Genomic DNA, 14,573 nt, shown 5'->3' with positions numbered 1-14,573 from the left:
AAGAAAGAAAGAAAGAAAGAAAGAAAGAAAGAAAGAAAGAAAGAAAGAAAGAAAGAAAGAAAGAAAGAAAGAAAGAAAGAAAGGAAAGAAAGAACAAAGTGTTATCTTTGCTGCAGATATCTTCCCAGGGGGTGATATCAGAAGAATAAAGAATTGCCTTGGAGACATTGTTCTTCCTTGCTGGACTGTGGGGAACCTGGGAAATCACATTGCTTAAGATGAGCCTGGATGGCAATTTATATGAATTGTTCCATGTTGCATGTATTTTTTTATATGTACTGAGTTTTTAAAAACATTAATCCATATTGGTACATATAAATTTAGCTTGCATATTTTATCTGCAGTGTGGTATTTTATTTGTATTACTATATCACATTTTATTTTTTCATTCTTGTTGATGGATATTTTAGGTTGTCCTCAATGTTTTTTTGTTTTTTGTTTTGTTTTCACTCTTAAAACAATGCTGCGACAAGCATTTCTTTGCATTTCTTTTTAAAAATGTGTGAATTATAAACTTAAGGCTAGGATTCATGGGTTGAAGAGTGCATAAGTTCAGCTTATTAGATATGACTTAGTTGCTTATCAAAGTGGTTGGCCCAAATGTATGTTCTCTTCAGTAATGCATGTGAGTTCCTATTGTCAACATATTATTGTCAGACTTTGTTAAAGCTTTGTCATTAAGTGGATGTGAAATGTTAACTCCCCAATTACTAGAAAGATTGATTAATTTAACATAAGTCCATTTGCTATTGGACTTTTCTAAGTCTCATTAGAAATCTATGAGTGATTTTTGACTCCTGGTCTAGATATCACTCTGACGTTTTTACTATGATAAATAATTCATATGAATGAAAATGGCAGCAAAGAATGTCTTATTACAAAGAGCCCTGATACTGAATGAGGTTCAAAGTGGTTTGCCTATAACTCAACAATATCATTAAGGTTAATTCTGGGGAGAATTACTTAAAATCATGGCCTTCTCATCACGTGTTTTCTACAATCACCATGATTTTTTTTAAACAGAGTATAAAATAATAGTGTGTCGCTTTATGATTGGTCTCAGACACAGGCCATAAACATCTTTTCTTTTCCATAGAGCATACTTGAAATAGCAAATACAGTAAAGTTATATTATCAATATGATTTGAGATAATATAATAAAGTTCAAATGAGTTGAAGGTTGAAAAACAATTGAATCACTCTGAAAAGGCTTGTTTTGAACTGTAAAAAAGAGAAAAGTTTCTCATAAAATCTGACATTTTTTCATCTCTCTTTTCAAAGGGTGATAATTTTATTCATAGTTTATTTTTCCTATTTATTTCCATTTTTTTAAGATGAAATATCTATTCCTTTTTATGACTAGTATATTTCACTCCTATTTGTCAATAACAGACAGGCACCCTAACCATTCACTTAAGGTAAAAGATTTCATAGAATGTGTTATCAGCCACTTGAAATAATTTATGCAGTTGCAAAGCTCCTGTGTGAGTAATTTGAGAGGAACTGTGTCATCCAATATGAATGAAGAATTTGACTGAGCTGGCTTCTGAAGAGGAAATATTCATTCTTACTCTAAGACCATTCTGCAGTGTTTGAGCATCTATCCAGTGTGAACAAAATTTCTAAAGTGGGCTTATGCCCTGTAAATAAGTTACTGTGTTGATGTAAATAAATTCTAATAATTAAGTTCATCAATTTATTTAAATATCTGAATAAAAATCAAAATTAATGATTCTTTTAAGGATATGGTTGATTTTTCTTTTTTTTGTCCTCATTTATAGTAATAGAGAAATAATATCTTGTAGTACATCAAAATACATAAGCTTTTTACTGATCTGGTTATATCTTATTTATTTATCTATATTTTAATTTTCTCCCTTCTCTACCTAGCATGGTTGTTGCCCAGTAAATAACTGAATTTACAGTGATGTTTCTATCACTGAACACCTTAAACACAGGATTAGGTTATTTACAGGCAAACTTCGAATTAACATGAGAGTTCAGTAAGGTTGCTGGATACAGAATCAACTTATATAAAACATCAGCAATATTGAATATAAAATGAAAAGGAATTCATTTTTAATAAAAACAAACTATAAGGTATCTAAGACTCAATCTTATGAAACATACCTGAGATTTTAAAGAAAAGAGTTAAAAGAAATTACAGTAATTATAAATTAATATAATGAATTTAGTGTCTTATGACGTAAGACCAATTACATCTATAAGAAGAGGAAGGAAATATATATGACAGTTCAATGCATACATGAAACAACATTATTCTTGGTGATTAAGAATTAAATTATACTTATATAAGCCATTTATATGAGGTGATTTTAGTTCTATATTTAGGAGCTACAGTTGGTACAGAAGCAGTTGTTTACATTTATAGTTACGCCCAATTCCTTGCTTGCTTTTAGAATTAGGTTTGAAAGAATGAATGAAAACCTAAAATAACAATGTATTAAAAAATCACAGATACTTAATTCTCTCTTTCTTAAATGCAATCTGGAATTTAGGATTCCTAAAAAGATATGGCCACTCCATAATTATCAGGGACCCATGCTTTTTCTGTCTTTTGCTTTTCCATTTTGAACATGTGAAACTTCTATATCTTAGTTTAAAATGGCTGCTTAAGTTCCAGCTATTATGTTGATATTACATTCAAAAGAAATGAGGAAAGGTGAATACAAGTGTACCTATTCTTTTTAGGAATTCTTACAGAGTCACATCATAACACTTTTGTTATATCCCATTGAGCAATACATGTCTCATGACCATACTTTGCTATAAGAGAAACTAAGAAATCTTTACTTAGGGAAATTATATGCCTAGCTAAACCTTAGTGTATATCCCTGAAAAGAAAGGGAAGAACAGATATGTGGGGATTTCTACCACAATATTAACTAACCTTCTATCATGGAGAAATTCTGTTGACTGATGGCTTTGGAAACAAAATGCGACTTGGGGAGGATACTGTTGTTGATGTGGCTGGCCTTTAGTCTGAGATCAATTTGGGGAAAAGGTTTTTTGATTTAATAATAAAAGTGTGAGCTAATGCAATATAGACACTTGAACACTTTTATAGCTATATTTTGCATGAGAGGCTATTAGTATCTTTTTTTAAAAATGCAATTGAAATTCTCATTGCCCATGATATAGAGTGTCCTTCTAAACCTAAGTTTCTCTATACATTCTCCAAAAAACAATACAGATTCACAAGGAGAACATGACCTATGCCTATTACTGAACACCTTAAACACAGAATTAGGTTATGCCTATCACATGATGAAGAGACAGAAAATACCATAATTACAATTTGCATATGAGTAAGGAAATATTTCCAAGCCAGTGGAGCCAGCTACAGAGTCCATGCTTTAGCTGAGAGTCAGGTAAGAAGAGGGCAATGAGGGCCTAGGGTGTTAGAACACAAACAATGCTAAGGCCAGACTGAAGAGTCTCATCATAACAGGGCAACATTGAAGATAGGACCAAGACTTTAGCTCAGAGCACTGAAAGGAAGGAGATTGAAAATGCATAGGACCAGAGGCTAGACTTTCATAAGACATGATTTCTGCAGATGGATAACCACCTTGAAGGCTTGGTGATAAAAAGAAAAAAAGGGGAAAAGCAGTGAAAATTAAAAGTCTCACCAAAATAGAAAATAATTACAAAATAAAAAGATATATCAACATCTTCTCTAAAGAATAAAAGAAAGTACTGTTGATTTTAGAAACTGCTTTCTGAAACTCACAGAAAAAAATCTCTCTTCAGATATAAGATTTTGTAAGCCAAACAAATCATTACATGCACCTGTTATTGCTGGCCCAGAAAAAATATAATGCATTTCACAGTGATTAGAAGGTGGAAATCAAAGCTAATATAAGAAGAAAATAATATGAGAAACATAGGACTTTAGCTAATAAATAGTTTCCCCAGTACCCATTATGAAACAGAGGAAAACAGTAAGAAAATTTCCCAGGCTGAGTTAAGTATTGTTAAACATTTTCAGATATCTAAATATAGATTGAATTAGAAAAAAAATAGAACCTAAATTTCACAAGAAGAGAGAGAAAGAGAGGGAAGCAGATAAAAATGGGGGAGGATGAAAGAGCAAGAACGAGTAAGCCAAACACAGAGAGGGAGAGGGAGAGGGAGAAAAAATGAGAGCAGAAATGTAAAAATATGTTAAATATTGATAAATTTTCTTGACTGATCTTTGAACTTTTCTGTAGCTTTTAAATTTTAAGCTGAATTTCTACTATTTACCAATCAGTGTACTAGGGGCTGGAGCTATCTGGCCCCCTAAAACTTAGAAACCAGTGGAGAGATAAACATACACTCAATCAATTTAACACATAAATTCACATATCTTTTCTGGTTATGGCAAAGGCTGCACAGAAAAATGCCAGATTCTAAAAAAAGAATATCAGAGGTATGGGGTGAGTATCTAATTTATATTGGTAAGTTAGGCATAGCTTTCCTGAAGTAGTGATACCTGAGAAGAAATCTGAGAGATAAGTAGAGTTTAAGTAGTAAATATTGAAGGTAAAAGAAATCCAAGGCAGAAGAAAAAACATTCGTGCAAACTTTGCATCAGGAAAAACATTGAAAAGTTTGTGGATGTAATAGGTTTTGACACCTAATCTTTGCTACTTCTACCTATACATACAATTTGTGTCTCCTGCCACCTGATGATTGAGTATAAAGAGGGGAGTGTGAAGGACATTGGGGCAGATTGGGTGGTGGACTTTCTATCTGCTTTATATACTTCTTCAGGTTTTCAGGGAAATAAATGTGTGTTTGTATGTGTATTTTTGCAAGAATAATTAAAATTTAAAAATAATTTTACAAAAAAATAGGAGCTGGATGTCTTCTGTTTGCCCCACGGACCATTCTATACCCATCACTACCTGGCTTTGCATCTGGGATGCTGACATGCATGATTGTCATTAGAGAGCTACCATCACCTTCTGGTTACTGGTTGAGTTTGGCCAATGGGAGACCTAAGCAGGAGGTCAGAGGAGAAAGAGCATGAGGAAACGGTAATTACTCTTCCAGATCCCTCCTTGGAGGATCTGCATGGTAGGCCGTGTCACTCTACAGAAGTCCACACTTTATATCAGGTGTCCTCTCTATACAGCTCTCTCCTGGCTCTGATAATCCCTTCCTTCTCTTGCACTCTCATGGTGTGGTAAACTGAATAATAGCCCCTAACTATATCCATCTTCCCCAGAACATGTGATTATTACCTTATATGACAAAAGGGACTTTGTAGATATGATTAAGTTAAGAATCTTGACATGAGATTACACTAGATTATCTGGATGAGCCTTAAATATAATCTTAAAAGTCTTTATAATAGGAATACAGGGGAGTCAAAGACAGACTGGAAGCAGGGAGAGAAAAGGAGATGTGATGTGAGGAAATGGACCAAGGAATGAGGACAGCTTATAGAAGCTAGAAAAGTCCAGGACACAGGTTCTTTCATAACATCTCTAAGAACTCCTCTTTGTCCATACCTTGACTTTAGCACAGTGCAACTGATTTCATATTTCTGACCTCCAGAACTATACCACAAGATTTTCAAGTTATTTTAAGCCAGTAACCTGTGGTAATTTGTTATAGTGGAAATAAGATACTAACACACAGGCCGGGTGTGGTAACTGCTCCCTACCTGACTTTACTAGCCCTGAGCAGCACACAATTTCCTATTGGTTTATTCTAAACCTCGTCTACAATTTATAAGTAGTCTTCATATTAAAATATCTTCATTTACCCATTTTGAGTGTGCCATTTGTTTCCTGTCAGAAACATCTATGAACTTCTTTGTTCTCCACTTTTTACAGTGGATATTATAATAAATAATACCTAATACACAAGATCTCTGTAAGGGCAAATAAGTTAATGAAGTAAACACATTTATATTAAGACAAAGTAATGTAGATCTGTCAGTTGAAAATGCTTTATTGCTACATGCTCACTTACATACTCACTTGGAATGGACAATCAAGCTAGAGGGAATAGATAAAGGTGTCATAAACTCATATTAGTCCTGAATCCAAGTCACAAGAAAGGGTTATAACTAAGACTCTCAGAAAAAAACCTGAAACGGCAGGTTAGTCTTGTGATGTGGAAAAGAAAGAGTGGCTAATCAAAGATGTCAGCTAATGCTTTAAAGCTAAGATCTCAAGTGTCAAAGAAGCTCAGAACTCTGACACTGAGGTTGGTTTGCTTATGTCTGGGCTTTTCACTTGCTGTCTCTTTATTCAGCGTGCCCTTGTTTTCTTCTCTGTTCCTAATTCCTATGACTCACCTCTTTGTGAAAGCTAACTATGACCCATAGGCTGAGTTATGTGTTCACTCTAAATATTTCCATAGCCCATGTGTTTCTTTTCATCTTTGCTAATCAAATATTGGAAATATCTTTTTACCTGTCTGTCTCCCACAATTAAACTGTGTGTTCTTTTAGGATAATACTTTATTTATTCCCTCTATGTCTTTAATACCTTTCACAGTGTCGGTTTAACAGTAAAGTCTCAACAAATATTTAATAAATCCATCATTGGTGAATGACAAGCATCATCTAAAGTTACATCTACATTGTTATTGTATGAAGACCTCACTATTCCCAGTATTAAATTTTATCCATTCAGGAGTTGAAATGAACAGCTTTTATTAGGCCCAGGAGTTCTATTTAAGACTTTAGAACAAAGATAATGCAGAGAAAATGCTACGATGCAAAAACAATTGCCTTATATGGAAAAGCCAGGCATCAGAATCAAATACAAATATTCATATGGAATTGAAAATCTGTAGAACCCTGAGAGACTTCTCCTCTGCTATCTAAATTTAATATGGATAATTCATCATTCTATAAATACATTCCAGCTTTGTTTCACTCATATGCTTTACGGCCTCTGTGTGCATTTCAGCTCTTGACTTTAGTGAGTATACATTAATTTTTTATTGGAATTGAGTCAGGATTGGGTCAAAAAATCTGAAGCAAATATTTAGTACACATTATTTCTTAGAAAAGAGTGACAGGCTCCTACCATTAATAAGCATTCTATTGAAAGTTCTGCATTCCTCTCTTCCTAGTATATATTAATGGAACATCAGTTGAGTAATAGTTGGAGTAAGGTAAATAGAGAGCACTCTGGAACTGAAGAAAAAAATAGTTATCCAGACATTGATATATTTCTGTTATGCCACAAGTAGCAAATTACGCTTATTTTGCAAAGCAATGTCTTGCTCTTCCTTAATAAGACTTAAACTTTTGGACTGTAAATATATATGCACAATCAGTAAGGAAACAGTTTCTGAGGCTGCAAGGTATTTCAAGAAAGCATATCTGTGCATCTCTACATATGTGATTGATGAGTGGCTCACTGAATATTTTATTAGTCACAAAACTGGATATTTTTTTCACCAATATGACTTTTTTTAGTGAAGAATTTATCTAATGGGCTCTTTCAATGTTAATCATTTATTAATCCATGTTTTAATAATTGATTTATTTGAGAAACACTTATTTGTGCATCTACTATAGGCCAGTTACTTTGGTTGAAGTGAAGATAAATACCTATGGTCCCTGCCACTGTGAAGTTTATAGTCTCCTAGAGGAGACCGACATATTAAAAATTATGCAATGCAATGAATACTATGATAATATTATTGTAGTTACATGGTAAAGAAATAGTATAACAAAAGAGAATGTCAGGAGATGTGGTTCATTTAGAAACAGCAATTAATTACTGAAGAACTTGAGATATAAAATCAAATTTGAGTCCAAACTTGTAAAATGTGAGATTAGATTTAATAGCTTTGGAATTTTTCTTTCTTTTGTGAAAAGAAAATAAACTTTTAGATTATAAAACATTCATGAGATTTTCAGTTAGGGCAAACATAAAAAGCTCTAAAAATAATTTAATAATTAATACTGTCAAGGTTCAGCTGTATTGAACTCTGTGACCTGAAATAATGTCTGAGTAACTGAATGGAAAGGCAGGCAAATTTGAGCAATATCATTCTTGGCTTAGCACAGCCACATCCAGAGGGACAGCAAGGGTCAATATCTAGTCAGTTCAACTCTTAATAACACATAACATGGACGGTACCAAGAAGAGCCTAACAAAGTAGTTGGTTTACTGCCCTTAGGCCTGGTCTGTTTTCTCAGAATGAACTTGCCTATAAGATAGAAATGAAAATGTGACCAGAATGTTAGGTTTACCCAGCAGGAAGAGCCAGAGGCAAACCTGCAATTTATGTGATTACAACAGTGTCAGCTCTTACTCCCATATCACATCAATCTCTCTGTGTGGACCCTAAGCCCTTTCACTCTCTCACCCTTTCAGTTTCTGACATCCACCTGAACCTTAGAACAATTGATTTTTTGGTTTGTTTTTAACAACTTTATTGATATAAAATTCACATACTATATTATTCACTCATTTAATATGTACAATTCATTGAGTCTTTGGCATATGACATTATTAATTTTTAAAATTGTGGTAAAATATATAACATAAAATATGCCAGTTTAGGTAATTTTTTTATAACTTTGGTTTTGTTCCCCCCCCGCCCCCCGCCGGCTTTATTGAAGTATAATAGACAATTAGTTGCTGGTATTTACATTGTACAATTCAATGAGTTTTTTTCGATTATAATTGGCATACAATAATATATTAGTTTCAGTTGTACAGCATAGTGATTAGAGATCTATATAACTCACAAAGTGATCACCCTACTAAATCTAGTACCCCTTTTCCCTCTTACATATTTATTACAGCATTAACTGTTTTCCTTGTCTATTTAGTAACTATGCATTTGTACTTCTTAATCCCTTTGCCTTTTTCACCATCCCCCCAACCTCCCTCCTATCTAATAGCCCTCAAAATATTCTCTCTAGCCATGAGTTTATTTCTGTTTCTTTTTTTGTTTGTTTATTTTGTTGTTTAGATTCCATATGTATGTGAAATCATGCAATATTTGTCTTTCTCTATCTGACTTATTTCATTCACCGCAATACCCTCTAGATCCGTCAAGGCAATATCTTTTCCATCCCCTTCCTTTTAGTCTCTGTGTGTCTTTTAATCTGAAGTGAGACTCTTACAGGCAACTTATATAAGGGTCTGGTTATTCTTTCAGCCTCCTTATCTTTTGATTGGAGCACTTAATTCTTTTCCATTTGAGGTACTTGTTGATAGGAATGTAGTTATTACCATTCTATATTCATGTTTTTTGGAGTCTTTGCTTTTATTTTTTATTTTTTTTTTTCAATTTTATTTTATTAGTTTAAAGCATACAGTACATTGGTTAGATATTTATGTAGTTTACAAAATGATCATCCTAATTGCTCTTTCTCTTCTCTGGCTCTCCACCTAGCCACTACTTTAATGCTAACTGCATTCTCAATGCCGTACTTCTCATCCTCATGACCATTTATCAACTACTAATTTGTACTTCTTTAGCCCTTTATCCCATACTCCCATCCCCCCCCAAAACCTTCCCCTCTGGCCTTCACTAGATCATCCTCTATATTTGTGAGTCTGTTTTTGATTAGTTTGTTCTTTTATTCCTTAGATTCCACATATAAGTTAAATCATATGGTATTTATCTTTCTGTCTGACTTATTTCACTCAGCATTATAACCTCTAGGTCCATCCATGTCATTGTAAATGGTAGGATTTCATTCTTTTTTAATGGCTGAGTAATATTCCATTGTATATGCGAACCTTTGTTTATGTTTTTGATACACGTTCTTTCTTCCTAAAGAAGTTCCTCCAACATTTCTTGTAATACTGACTTGGTGCTGATAAATTTCTTTAGCTTATTTTTCTCTGGGAAGCTTTTTATCTGACTAAATGATACCTTTGCTGGATAAAAAATTTTTGGTTGTAGATCTTGGATTTCATCACTGAATATTTTGTGCCAACACCTTCTGTCCTGCATAGTTCCCTTTTAGAAATCAACTTCCAGTCTTATGGGTGCTCCCCTATAGGTAACTAATTACATTTCTCTTACTGCTTTTAAGATTCTCTCTGTATCTAAACTTTGGCATTTTAATTATATATGTCTTGGTGTGGGCCTCTTTGGGTTCATCTTATTTGAGACTCTTTGAGCTTCTTGGGGTTGTATGTCGATTTCCTTCATTAGGTTAGGGAAGTTTTCCATCATTATTTCTTCAAATAGCTCTTCAACTTCTTGTTTTCTACAGGTACTCCTATGACCCAGATATTTTTACATGTAATTGTGTCCCATTGGCTCCTTAAATGATTATTATTAGTCTTGGCTTCTTTTTCCTTGCCATTCTGATTGAGTGCTCTTGGCTTCCCCATCCTCTGTATCGATGGTTTTATCTTCTTCTTTATCCACTCTGTTGATTCCCTCTAATATACTTTTCAAATCAGATAATGTGTTCTTCGTTTCTGACTGGCTGGTTCCCTTTTATAATTTCCACTTCCATTTTTATGTTTTTTATCTTTGTTAAATTACTCACTGAATTCATCTATATTTCCTATAAGTTCATTGAGCATCATTATAACTAGTGTTTTGAACTCTGCATCTGTTAGATTGCTTGATTTCATTATTCCTGGATCTCTGTTCTGTTCTTTCATATGGTTTCTGCTTCTTTGTCTTTGCATTTTGGCTGCCTTTCTGCGTCTGTTTCTATGTGCTAAAAAAAGCTCATAAGTCTCCTGTTCTTATTTGTGTGGCTTTGTGTAGTATGTGTCCTGTGGCATAGTCTTGAGAGGGGTTCAGCTGCAGGCCAAGTTTAGCTTCTGACTCTCCAGGGTTACCTGATAAGATTTAATAATAAATCCACAGATGCTGTGCTTATAGTTGCCTCAAGAAACTACACTGGAAACTGAGGTCAGCTGTCACTAGCGTGAATCTTGGCACTGCTCAAAAGGAGCACTGAACTCTGGAGGACACAACTAGATGTGGCTTGGGTGAGGCCGTGAGTTGGGGGAGGTGGAGTTTCAAGGAATTCTCTGAGCAGAGTGACCTGTTATCCAGTTTGATGACGTCTCAGCTATTGTGGTGCTGAGTCTGCACACTGGGAGAGGGAAAGGCTCACCAAAGGGACAACGGATACCACCAGCACTTCTGCCCAGGAGAGAAACTCACTTTTGGCCCTCGTTCGGACAACTCAGTGACCCCTCTAAGTCCTTGGTGCTCACACAGCAGCCAACCCAGAGCTGCTGCTCAGAGCTACTATGTCCGTCACCATGAAAGTCCGCTCAAGGATACAACCCCTTTAAGAAGCATCTGCAGCTGCTGTCTACTGCTGCCACAACCGCTGTTCCACTTAGCCACTCGTGACTCGTCTTTGCCCTCTCCCACCTTCTACCCTTGCAGGGTGATTTATTATTTCTCTTCCTAGTTGTAGTGCTTCTGTTCATCTATATCCCAGGTGACTTTGCTTGCTGTTTGCTCCTTGTTTCTGTCACAACTTTGATGTGGTTCCAAGAGGGATGAACAAGGCCTCTATCATCTGTGCTATTCCACCCCCTCCCCTTTGGCATTTTAAAATGTTAATTCAGTGACATTAAATGCATTAACAACAATGTACAACAATCACCACTATCTATTTCCAAAGTTTTTAAATCTTCCCAAACAGAAACTCTGTACTCATTAAGAATTAATTCCCTATTTCCGTCTCCCCTCAGTCCTTGGTGACATATAATCTACTTTCTGTCTCTGTGAATTTGCCAATCTAGTATGTCATATAAACAGCAATACACGATATTATTTTTCTTTTATGCCTGGGTTATTTTACTTATCAAAATGTTCTCAAGACTCATCTATGTTGTAGCATGTGTTAGATCTTCATTCTTTTTATAGCTGAATAATATTCTATTATTGGAATATGTCACATTTTGTTCATTCATTCATTTGTTGTAAGTTTTTTTTTTTTTTTTTTTGGCGAGGCAACCCTTGGTTGACCTCACAGATTGCAAGGAACTTGTCAACTTACAATCCCTTATATATTTTTTTATTTTTTATTCCTACAGCACCTTATCTTCCTAGGTGGTCTCCCATCCAAGTACTAACCAGGTCCGATCCTGCTTAGCTTCTGAGATCAAAGAGGATCAGGCTTGTTCAGGGTAGCATGGCCGTAGACTGTTGATGGACATTTAGGTTGTTTCCTCCTTTTGACTATTGTAAATAATGCTCTATGAATATTAGCATACATGTAAGCACAATCCATTTATACTCATTATTCTGTTATTCTAAGTAAATCCATAGATTTAACAAATTAAGGGTTAAGTAATTCGCCCAAGGTTATTAAAGAAGTCATAACCAGAAAAATATCTAAAGACTACATTTCAAGTGAACTCTATTTTCTACGACTGGATGACCTCTCTAGAGTAAATATATGATTACAATTTATCAGAGTACATTTAGAGCTAAAATGAGTTGGAGTTCTATGTTTTACAGAGGCATGACATGAAAGGGAAACCTACATAAATATAAATGAATAGCTGACCATGTGGGTGAAGAGGAGAGACTTCTTTATATCAGTATTATCTGTCTGTCTATCTATCTATCTATCTATCTATCTATCTATCTATCTATCTATCTATCTATCTATCTATCTTTCTATCATCTATCATCTATCTTACCTATTCTATCTATCTATCTATCTATCTATCTATCTATCTATCATCATCATCAATTATCTTTTTATCATCTATCCACAGCAGTGCATATAATAGGCTGCTGTGAATGCTTTTATAAAGATCTGTAAAAATGCTACATATTCAAAATCACTAGATCGAAATATAAGCATAATACTTTCAATTCCATAATATCCAGATTTCATATCCAAGTTGACTACTAGTCAGTTATATATAGAATCTGAAAGGGAGTAATTATGAGAACTGTAGAAGATACATCCAATTGTATGATATGTTTCTGAAAACCGTTTTCATAGAGAAGTCAATTCTGATTTATCTGCTTTTTTTTTTTACTGGTATAAAATGCAGAACATTAGGGTTCCAGTCAAGATGACAGAGTAGGTAAACATTGTGCTTGCTTCCTCTTATACCCACATCAAAATTACAACTAAGCTACAGAACAGCTTCATTGGGAGTCACTTGAAGTGTGGCTGAACAGAAGCCATACAATTGGGGACATACATAGGAAGCTACTTTGAGACTGGTAAGAGGGATAGGGATGCGGAATGGTTAAAAATCAGGAGGAATGTCTCGGCTGTGATTTCCTTGGAAGAGTGAAGGACTCCAGTCCCACACTTGGCACTCCAACTCAGAGTTCCAGTACCAGGAAGAGGTGTGTCCACACCTCTGGCTATAAAAAAAGACAGTGGATATTGTGGCTCAGTGAGACAGAGGGCGACTGGAGTCACAGATGTTCTTCTTAAAGGGCCCATGAGTGAACTTACTCTCGATGGACTCACTTACTCTGAGCTCCAGCACTGCAGGAGCAGCTTGAAAGGTGCCAGGGACAAGCAGGGAGAAAATGAATTGTCTGGCTTCAGAGTGAGGGCTGGAGGGGCAGCTACTCTGAGACTAAAGCGCTGGCAGGAACTACTGTTCCTTTGCAGACACTGGCAGGGGCTGTATCTGAGTCTCCATCAACCTGGTTAACATGGTTACTCTGCTCTGGCGATTCCTTGAGACTCTGCCCCACTCAACATGCAGGCCCACCTAAGCCACTTCCAGTGGCTTTTCCATACAAGTGGCCTGTCTTGGCTCATGCCGTGGACTTTCCTAAAATCTTTAAAAGTTTTGCAAAACTCAAACAAGCAGCATCTGGTCAGCATGCCTTGAAACTCTTGCTGAGTAGCTCCAAGCCTGGCACTAGCAGCATCCTGCCTTAGTTTACGGATTGGCCTCTCGGGCACCTCCAAGCCTAATGAGGGTAGTGACCATCTTTGGATTGCTTGTTGATTTTTGCCAGGTGGCCCCAGGCTGGGCACAGGCTGCAGCTGGAGCCCTTCCCAAGAGGCCCCAGGTTTAACACACTGAATGACCAGCTTCAGATCAAGCTGGAGCACCACCCAGGACTTCATCCAAGGATGATACACTCAAAGAGCAGATTGAGAAGGAACAAGAGCCCTGCTAAATTGAATCCTGCCTTATACGGTCAGCCCCTCACCAGCCAGTCCTCACAACCAATCATCCCGAAGGTCAGTCCCTCCCAGTTGATGTGTAAACAGTAACCAAAGCTCAACTACAATAGGAGGACACAAACAGCCTATACAAGAAACATACCTGGAGCACCCAGCCCAGGTGACCAGGGACAACTATGCTGCTGAGCCCCACAGGACACCTACTACATGAGGCTACTCTACTAAGACCAAGAGACATAGCAGCCCTACATAATAAATAGAAACAAATACAAAGGGGGCAGACAAAATAAGGAGACAAAGAAACATGTCCCAAATGAAAGAACACAACAAAGTTACAGAAAAAGAACTGAACAAAATGCAGACAAACAATCTAGCAGATGCAAATTTTAAAACACTAGTTATAAGGATGTTCAATGAACTCAATGAGAACTTTAACAGAGAGATAGAAAACATTAAAATGGAGATAGAATAT

At 35.7% G+C, this 14,573-nt stretch overlaps 1 protein-coding gene and 1 pseudogene across 3 annotated transcripts in view; both read right to left on the bottom strand.

The window, feature by feature from the left end:
- Positions 1-14,573, bottom strand: part of GABRB1 (gamma-aminobutyric acid type A receptor beta1 subunit) — a 375,428-nt gene that overhangs the window by 180,196 nt on the left and 180,659 nt on the right. The window lies entirely within an intron of this gene.
- On the bottom strand, positions 12,012-12,130 carry LOC112471558 (annotated as a pseudogene).

Source organism: Pteropus alecto, unplaced genomic scaffold, assembly GCF_000325575.1.
Source record: "Pteropus alecto unplaced genomic scaffold, ASM32557v1 scaffold57, whole genome shotgun sequence".
Taxonomy (NCBI): Eukaryota; Metazoa; Chordata; class Mammalia; order Chiroptera; family Pteropodidae; genus Pteropus; species Pteropus alecto.
The sequence above is the reverse complement of the archived record's forward strand: the minus strand, read 5'-3'. Positions and strand labels throughout refer to the sequence as shown.